We start from the raw sequence: 9,474 nt of genomic DNA, 5'->3' as shown, positions 1-9,474 counted from the left end.
GCGAACAATCTATAAGGGATTGACAACCCCTTCATAGCGTTGGGAGCAAGCTCTTTGTGTTTGTGCAGGTACTTGTGATACTCCTTCACTGGATCGATACCTTGGTTCTCAAAACTGAGGGAAGTACTTACCACCGCTGTGCTACATCACCATTTCCGCTTCGAGGGAACACCAACGCAAGGCTCCAAGGCCACGGGGGAATCCTTTGCATATTTGTCTAGGAAGTCCCTAAAGGCGTAGCCGTAGCAGAAGGATTCCTGGTGCCGTTGCTGAGGAGTATCAAGACAAGAATAGTCTCCCGTCAGCACGCTTGTTTCTGGCACCGTTGGAAGGTCTTTTGTTGCAGTAGCACTAGTCAGTAGCTTTAGTAGTAACATCATAGTTGGCGCGACAACCTCGATGGCAGCACAATGATGGAGATCATGCTGATGGAGATCATGGTGTGGCGCCGGTGACGATGGATATCATGCCGGTGCTTTAATGATGGAGATCAAAAAGCACAAGTTCATGACCATATCATGTAACTTATGATTTGCATGTGATGTTAATCCTTTTATGCACCTTATTTTGCTTAGGACGACGGTAGCATTATAAGGTGATCCCTCACTAAAATTTCAAGATAAAATTATGTTCTCCCCGAGTGTGCACCGTTGCGACAGTTCATCGTTTCGAGACACCACGTGATGATCGGGTGGGATAGACTCTACGTTCACATACAACGGGTGCAAAATAATTGCACACCGGAACACCCGGGTTAAACTTGACGAGCCTAGCATGTACAGACATGGCCTCGGAACACAAGAGACCGAAAGGTCGAGCATGAGTCATATAGTGGATATGATCAACATTGAGATGTTCACCATTGAAGCCAACTCAACTCACGTGATGATCGGACTTGAGTTAGTGAATTTGGATCATGTGACACTCGAATGACTAGAGGGATGTCAATTTGAGTGGGAGTTTATGTTGGAAATATGCCCTAGAAGCAATAATAAAGTGGTTATTATTATATTTCCTTGTTCATAATAATTGTCTATTGTTCATGCTATAATTATATTAATCGAAAACCGTAATATATGTGTGAATACATAGACCACAACATGTCCCTAGTGAGCCTCTAGTTGGCTAGCTTGTTGATCAATAGATGGTCATGGTTTCCTGGCCATGGACATTGGATATCATTGATAACGGGATCACATCATTAGGACAATGATGTGATGGACAAGATCATGTGGTTCGTCTGCTAGAGATTTTATAATATCAAGTATCATTTCTTTAGACCATGAGATTGTTTCACCTCCGAGTTGTCTTCTTTATAAGGGCTCCTCGGACGCTAGTTGAACTGCTTCTTAAGAGTGGTTGAGAATTCGGGCAGACCCCTTCGGACAGGATCAAATAAAGGCTCGTCTTTGATATAGAACCATTGTGAGTACCACTCTTCAGAAGCTTCCCTCGGGCTCCCCATCGGATACCCGGTCCCAGCTATGCGCCATACCTCAGCTTCGCCAACTTCGCAAATAGTCCCTCCCTCAGTTCGGGTGACAAGGCAGATTTTTTTCTCCACAATTCGAAATGGGCTTCACAACCGAGGAACATCTCACAGAGATCGACAAACCCCGCAATGTGGAGGATGGATCCGGGGGTAAGGTGTTGAAGTTGGATCCCATAATAATCCAATAAGCCTCGTAGAAAGGGGTGAATAGGGAAACTGAGACCTCGTAAGAGGAACGGGGCGAAGCATACTCTCTCCGTTGTGTTGGGCATGGCGAATCTCTCTGCAAAGGCCTTGCCATTGGTGGAGGTTAGCCCGGGGCGGGAGGGTTCTAGATCTAAGTCAAGCAAATACCCTTGCACCTCCAGCTCGGGCAGACGAAGGCGCGAGATTGAGCAACTATCCCAATCTCCTCGAAGAGAGCCATGAGAGCGCGAGGATGAGCCTGGAGCTTTCGCCATGTCTTCATTTCTCTAGTGTTCTTCCCGATGTATTGGAGGGCTTGAGGTGCATTGCTGGGGGGCATGCGCAGGTTATAAATTAAGTAACTTATTTTTTTCCTTGGGAAGGAACCACTTATTTTTATTGACGCACGGGAATCAAGGAGGTGGTAACCCTACGGGGGGAATATTTATCTTTGTGGGCCCGATGACATTTCATCAATCGCAGATGAAAAACAACGTGTAATAGGATCAGCCAAATATAAGGTGGAACTCGCCCTGCAAGCCCAAGATCGCAGAAACATGAAGATGGTGAGCCTAGACTGCGGCATTGAAGGCTAGTTCAGGGGCTACTAAGGGAGTTCGGGACTAGAGGGGGTCTTCAGGCCATTTATCTGTTCTTATGGGTCAGACCCCTGGGTCGTTCGATCATTGTTGAAGATATGGAGATCAAGGTGGACTCTTTCGAAGACTTGGCGTGCAGGCCAAGACAACGTGCTAATCCGCATATTCCTTTCCTTTATGTAACTGTCATTATGTAAAACCTAAACACCCCTGGTGTCTATATAAACCAGGGGGTTGTAGTTCATGGAGGGCTTGTGCTCATTACGATTAGGGTTTTAGACCACAACATCCGATCTCGAGATAGATCAACTCTGTACTCTCTACTACTTCATTAATATAACAAGTGCGGGGCATAGGGTTTTACCTCGATCAAAAGGGCCCGAACATGGGTAAAACACCATCTCTTTCATCCCTTGTTACCCATCGGTCCAAGATCCACAATTCGGACCCCCTACTCAAGATCAACTGCTTTTGACACCGACGACCATGCCCCCCTCTAGCTTGCCGCAGCAGGCGGCCGCTCCGTTGTTCGCGTGTCGGATCGCCACCCCAGCCTTCGCCCTCGCTGGCCGGCTGGAAAAAAAATAGGGTCGGCTGCCCAAGTAAAAAAGAAGGTCGTCTGCAAAAATGAGAGAGAGGGAGGGAGAGAGAAAGAAGGAAAAAAGAAGACCGGTTGGCCTACCTGCCCATGTCACCGCCTAGCCGACTGCCTTGCCTACCCGCTCCGACGTCACACTGGTTGGGTGAGGCCGGCTGGAGAGACGACTTGACTGCCCCCACTCCCCTGCCTGGTCAATTGGGATGTGCCGGCTAGGGCGCCCCTCGACTGCCCATAGGCTCGGGGTCCCTACCGAGGTGCACCTCCGCCCCATGTGCGCGAAAGGCAATGTTAGCTCTCGTCCGCATATCTTTACACCATGCACAAAAATGGATAACCCAAAGAGGCCCTCGAGGGTTGTCCTTGCTTTTTCAGCTTCTTTATTGTCCAGCCCGGGGCTAGCCGGTTGGCTCGATACGTCCTCCCTATAGATGGCTTAGTAGCATGTATGATACCGAAGGTCCACTCTTTGTCTCAGCTACAAACTATACACCGGTTGTCCGGCTAGCGAGAGCAAAAGTTGAAGGTCACCCCACACGAAAAACGTCCGAGAAGAAAACTGCTTGGGCGACCCGAGCATTTCCGTTGTGAATGTTCGCTCGATGGAATCCGCTCCCTAGCGTCCAAGTACTGTACGCCCCACTCTGCGACCCACTCTTTGTCCCACCTACATACCGTAACCTAGTTGTCTGGCTGGCGAGAGCAAAAGCTAAAGAGCGAATGGGACACAAAAATGATCGAAGGGGGCTAGGACGAAGCCGAGGCGGCATCCCCTTGCATAAATCTTGCACCGCTAAAGCTAAGTATTTGATATATCTACACCTAATGGCTAGCTTTATCATTTGCATGATCATTTCCGTGCCCCCTCCCAAGCCCTGCTCACTCCCTTGTCCGGAGGCTCGGAGGCTACATCCACTGGGTGCGTCGGCACGCCGTGCTAACCAGAGAGATGAGGCACCCTTGAGCCATTAGAGCATCTACAGCCGGACCCCTCAAATGATCCCTTATACGCCCGTGGACGCGCCCGATCAGTGACCGAACATGAGAGAGAAGGAAAAAAGTGACTCAACCAGACCCCTCATATCGTCCCTATATGCACGGGCACTCCGTGAACTCTCATATTCGTCTCAAATATGGGGAGGATATGAGGGCTCGCAGACGCGCCCGGGCGCGCCCGATCAGTGTGCCACATAGGACGCGACCCCACCCCGGTTCACCTTTTTTTATTCATTCTTTTCTTTCTTTCTCTTCCTCTTCACAAATCACGTGTAAATGACCGGACATATGAGAGCAAAAAAAGAGAAATGTGGCTGCATGGACGGACAAATAGGGAACACATCCGGTCAGTGATCGGATGCGTCCGCGGGCGTTTGACGGACCCGATTTGAAGTTTTGGGTGTAAATGCTCTTAGAGCATCTGTAGCACACCCCATATAATGTTCAAACCCGTAAAAAATGACGTATTTACAATTTCGGTCGGAAAAAAGACGCGAAGCAGACCTCGTAAAACGTGTTCGACCCGTAAACATTTTAAGGGACTAGGTAAATCCATCCGCGAAAACCTTATATGTGTAGTTTTGGAGACAGTATACAGTTCAACCCGTAAACTGGTCAAACCTTGTTGAAGCAAACGCGTCGTCACGGAACTGGTTAGAATCTACCTGGAACTCACCGAAATCCGTCGTCGCATGTCGAAAGAAGCCGCCACACGCCGGTATTTGTCACCACCAGTCCGATTTGCGGCCAACTCGACTTCCACTGTCGAGGCGAGGGCGTCCACAGGCACGGCGAAGCAGGCCACAGGTGGCCTGAATCAGGGCGGGGCTGCCTCGGAAAAGAGCGAGGCAGGGGTGGGGGAGCTCGCATGGCCACGTCAGGGAACGCGTGTGCAACAGCGGGCAGTGTCGAGCTCAAATCGGGGACGAAGAGAGCGACAGGGAGCGTGTGGTCGGGGCGGGCGGCGCAGGGCACCTCTACTGTATGCGTGGCCCGGAACGGACAACGCTGGGGCGTGGTGGGGGCGAGGCGGACGGCGCCGGGGTGCCACGGCGAGGCACACCGTGGCCGGAGATGGCTCACCGGGACGGAAGGAAAAAAGAAAAATGAGCTATTGTGAGATACAGTTTCATTTACGGAGTGTGCTATGGTTTACGATGTCCTTTATACGCGTTTTTAAGGGTCGTTTTTTAAAGAATCTGCTAATGATGGTTTTACACCCTCAAAAATAGTGTGCGGTAGTAGTGTACATCATGCACCACTTGTTTGCCGAAAAACATCTATAATGCATCTCACATGATTATATTTTATAGCCGTGTGTGATATGAGCTACATCGCACATAATTTTGTTTGCAAAAGTTATGCGCGTGACACATGATTTTTTTTAATTGCGCATGATATTTCAACAGCATGTTGAAACATATTGCGAGTCTTCTTCCATTAGTTTGGACTTTTGAATGAAATGTCTGAAGAATGAATTTAATATGGTGTCCGAGTCAAGAGGTCTTGAGCTCAAGACTCCACGTCTAAAGACTAAAATAGCCTAGACGTGGAAGGGTCTAAAGACTAAAATAGTCTAGACGTGGAAGGGGGTGTTGAAACATATTGCCAGCCCTTACTTCATCAGTTTAAATTTTTGAATAAACTGACTGAAGCATGAATCCAATATAGCACACACATTTATTTTACCAAGCCATGTGTGAGTATACATCACAGTTTTACCAAACATATGTCGCAGATGGATTAATAACACGATTCTGCAAGAGACAGGGCATGTGCGAATGAATGCGGCTTATCTGGCCGCGGACACGCCGTACTTCATCGATGCAGCGCGCACATGCAACACGCCTACACGAGCCCCCGCGAACAGAACGCATAGCCTGCTGCATGCGACCATATATAGAAGGCCCTATGGCCCCTATCAGTCAAGGAGTAGTGAAAATGTAACCCGTCAAAACAACAAAGGAAAAGTAAAAGTGTGATCCCTGTTCCAATCTGACCCTTGGTACCGCAGGAGAGGCAGTGCGTGCATTCTACAACTAATCATAGTTCTATACTAACCACTGGACGTCAACCGAAAGGTTAAACTGAGCCTGTCTCTTCATCCACCAATGCGGCGAGGTATGAGTGCAGCGTAGTAGTAGCAGCAGTAGTACTGCTATATACGTGCACGGTTGGTGGCATCGCCTGACACCGCATGCCACGAATTAAATTGTGTGATAGTAGCACGTACGATATGATGAGCGTTGAGCGTGGGCCGTGGGGGACATGGCATGTTTGATCCCAAGGCTGAGGCATATATACTACTCCCTCTGTTTCTAAATACTTGTACAGAGGGAGTAGTCTACACCTAGTGATGAGGAATATATCGGTGCACCCAGCTTTGTGGTGGCTATACGTGCACCGGACGCATAGATTTTTTTTATAAAAAAAACTAGTAACACATCGACACAACATCAATACATGTTACCAAAAGATACGTATCAAAAAATTAAAACAGTTTCGAAATACAAAAACGATAAACTTGACATCAATATGATAAAAGATGCTCACAACGATGACAAACTCCGCATAATGGCATCTTCAAGACCTGTACGGGTGATTGGCGCGGTTGGTCGTGGTGCACTGATTGGTGATAACTATACGTGCTCCCAGGGGGGGTCCGCTCTCCGGCCGATCGGACAGCCACACGTAGGACTCGGCACCTCTGAGTCGCCGTCAAGCTGTGATCATGAAGCGATGAGAATAAAACCCGTGCTCGCGCATGTGCATGATGTGCCCACTTTGGCGGCACGTACGTACTACAGTACGAAGGAGCTTAAAAATATCTGGAACGCGGCGCGCGCGTGGAGCACGAGCCGGCGCCGCGTCTCGCCCGTCGCGGTAGGTGGCGCCACGCCAGCGGTCGGTCTGCGTGCGCGGGCAGGAGCTACGCCGCGCCAAGCAGGGGATGCTGTTCGCACATGCATCACGGCTGCCGGCGCGTGTTGCACATCACACTTTGTTTTCTACTCCTAGTTTTTTCCGAGCGCGTGTCGTCACGTCACTAATGAAACCCGTTCCCGCCCTAAAAGAAAAAAACGTTCCCGTAGCATTGTGTCGTGACTCGTGAGTTGTGGCCATCGACGCAGCGGAACGTCCCGTGCTAAACGAGTTTTTGCTACACCTACGTGGCGAGGGGAGTGACGTGCTGATTTTTGCAATGTTTAATTTGGACTCTAGTGGGGGGTTAAACCGAGCTTGTCGAAATGACTTCCTTTTTTTTTTTTTTTTTGAGGAATTAAAATCTTTATTCATAAAAGACATTCACTATGCAGTCAGCTAGAAGGCTACTGATAAGGAAGCTCGGTGTCTCTGTGAGTCAGCTTTCGGTGACAATCACCTCGCAGGCACGCTTGACGCAAAGATGAACTGGACTGTTAGCTGATCTACTTACATGCTGAATTACAAAAGAATGAAAAGGGATAGATAGCTCATTGATTTTTAGAAAAATTGATGCCATAACTGAACGACTGTTGTGACGAGAGCTCTAGAGGTTGACCACCTCGAGACTGTTGGTTTCCATTACTACGTGCGAGTACCCTCTGAGATTGGCGAAGGTGACACCGTCTCAAACTGCTAGGGCCTCTGCGATCATGGGGTCAGTCACTCCTGGGTGCAGCTTGCACCAAGCGCCCAAGAAGGCTGTAGGTGCGCGTACCACGCCACCAGCTTCACTCTTCCCTTCGTCTCGGAGGGTTACCGCATCGGTGTTGATATTTACCTCGTCCTCCTCAGGGGGCGCCAACCATGGCCTCGCAAGACAGTTGCCACCTGCAATGGAATATCCAACATAGCAAAATGCTTCTCGGGTGAGCCGCATTGAGTTGGCCGGATCCAGTTTATCGCCGTCATGCGTCCAGCGATTGCGTGATGTCCATATGGATCATATCACAGTGATGATCGTTGCTTGTTCTTGCGCCGACAAATCTAGTCCGCATAAGATATCAGCCGTTCATGTGGAAGGATGGAGCCGCGGGAGTTTGATAACCATCAGTTGGCGTGCTTCCTCCCAGAACCCTCGAGCATGTGAGCAATGTATGAGGGCATGCTACAAATCTTCTTCCTGCGACTCACATAGCTTGCACGTGCTTATATTACGTATGTGCCGATGTTGAAGCGTGCACTCATCTCGTAGAATTTCATGAAGAACCCACCATGAGAATACACGCATCTTCGGGTTCATCTTAAGAGACCATAAAGTTTTCGATAAATGATTTCCGCTATTCAGAAATCCTATTTCTACGAACCAGCTAGTATTACTAAATCTTTACATAGTAATGTGTGAGGCAGGATAACTACCTGGAGCAAAACACGTGAATAACATGTTTCTAAAGTAAAATGGTTACCTAAGAGCTACTCCAATCGTACGATCCATTACATCCTTGTATGTCTGTTTGGATCATCACAAATACAGAATGCAACCCATCGTGCCGATTCAAACGAACGCGCGTCTGTTTTTTATTCGTCCGCGACCCATTTCAGTCCTTCAATCTGCTAAAAAAATACGCCCACTAGCGCGCGCCATGGACGACGACGTGCCGACTCTCAACACCGTTGCCAGCCTCGCCTTCCTCGTCTCCATCGGTCCCGTCTCTGCCAAGGGCGGACGCAAAGGGCAGGCGACGACCATGAAGAAGAAGGTTCTGACGCGTGGGGAGCTCGCCGTCCAATCGGCGAGGAGGAAGCACCGCCGACATGAGCAAGAGGCCAGGAAGGAGGCCGCGACCGCGTGCAGGATCGCCCCCAACAAAGATTCAAGCGAGGAGAAGCGCCAGCCAGACAAGAAGGAGCAAATTAGGGTCTCTATCAACATACAAAACAAAAAGCTCGCGTTGGAGATGAAGAAGCACACGAAGATGCTGGAGATCGATGCCACCAAAGCAAACACGGGAGCAAGAGAAGTCTGGCTCGCTTGCATGACGAAGGGAGTCAAGATCATGAAGGTGATCTTGAGCACGGTGTCACCGATGAAGCGGTCTTGATTTGAGAAGATGCAGGCCGACATGCTCAATCTCGAAGACGGATGATCCATAACGTGGTGTGCGAGCATGATAACCACGAACGAGCTGACATGGTGAAACTACTTCCTAATTTTATGTGGTGGCATGTATGCCGACCTGCTGGCAAGTGTGCCCAACTCAAAAACTGTGTATTCCTTTTGTATGCTCGCATATGTATGCCGACCACTGTCATATCACGGACGTAAACTCTTGACGTTGGCATGATGTGTGGTCACGAATCATTTTTTACCTTTGAAAACTGTTAGGCATGGATGGAAAATGGGTCAACGTGTTAAACGCACGACCAATCCTATTTCTACTAACCAGCTAGTATTATTAAAACTTTACGTAGTATGGTGTGAGGCAGGATAACTACGTGGAGCAAAACACGTGAACAACATGTTTCTAAAGTAAAATCATTATCTAAGAGCAACTTTAACCGTACGATCCATTACATCTGTGTATGTCCGTTTGGATCACCGCTGATATAGAATGCAGCTTATCGTGCCGATTCAAACGGACGTGCGTTTGTTTTTATCCGCCTGCGACCCATTCCAGGCT

Source organism: Hordeum vulgare, chromosome 5H (genome assembly GCF_904849725.1).
Source record: "Hordeum vulgare subsp. vulgare chromosome 5H, MorexV3_pseudomolecules_assembly, whole genome shotgun sequence".
Lineage (NCBI taxonomy): Eukaryota > Viridiplantae > Streptophyta > Magnoliopsida > Poales > Poaceae > Hordeum > Hordeum vulgare.
This window is presented reverse-complemented; position numbering follows the sequence as displayed.